The following is a 537-nucleotide window of genomic DNA, read 5'->3' as shown; positions in this document are numbered from 1 at the left end:
CCTTGTTGTCTGCTTTGAATACCAGAGGGTTAATCGTGTTTTTTGTGTGAGAGGAGGCAGACACAGAGAGAGAAAAAAATCAAGGTAGAGGGAGAGCACGGATATTATTTGCTTCAGTCAGTCAGTCTGTGCTTCCTGTCCTGTGATTGGTTACTGAGCGGCAGCCCGCGCCTGGCTCCTCCCCTACGGCATGCTGGTGTGAGATGCTTATGTCGCTGTAGTGCAGAGAGAGGGGGAGTGAACAGAAGCGAAAAGAGACTGTGCAAAACAACCCCCCACCCCTCCTCTACGGAAATGGGTCTCAGGCTGATGAGTAAGGCAAGAAGCTCCTGTAGCGCTGGTGCATCTGAAGCTACGCAGCTATGGAGGAAAGGTAAGACCCAAAATACAGACAGATACATAGAGGACAGCACAGAAAGGGAGGCTGGTTGTTTTGCAGTCGGGGAATTATGTAGCAGCATCTGCGATACACCAACGCACCATGTTTCCATGGGAAGCAAGAACGGGGGTGGGGTGGAAGGAGAGGAGGAGGAGGAG

The 537-nt window shown here is 51.8% G+C and overlaps 1 protein-coding gene across 1 annotated transcript in view; it reads left to right on the top strand.

Moving 5' to 3' along the window:
* The first annotated feature begins 200 nt into the window (after positions 1–200).
* Positions 201–537, top strand: part of trim2b (tripartite motif containing 2b) — a 16,786-nt gene continuing 16,449 nt past the window's right edge. The window contains exon 1 of the mRNA XM_016249440.1: positions 201–373. The gene's annotated coding sequence lies outside the window, so the exon portion shown is untranslated. The remainder of the gene's footprint in view (positions 374–537) is intronic.

This window comes from Sinocyclocheilus grahami, unplaced genomic scaffold (genome assembly GCF_001515645.1).
Source record: "Sinocyclocheilus grahami isolate Dianchi unplaced genomic scaffold, SAMN03320097.WGS_v1.1 scaffold25.1, whole genome shotgun sequence".
Classification (NCBI taxonomy): Eukaryota; Metazoa; Chordata; class Actinopteri; order Cypriniformes; family Cyprinidae; genus Sinocyclocheilus; species Sinocyclocheilus grahami.
The sequence above is the reverse complement of the archived record's forward strand: the minus strand, read 5'-3'. Positions and strand labels throughout refer to the sequence as shown.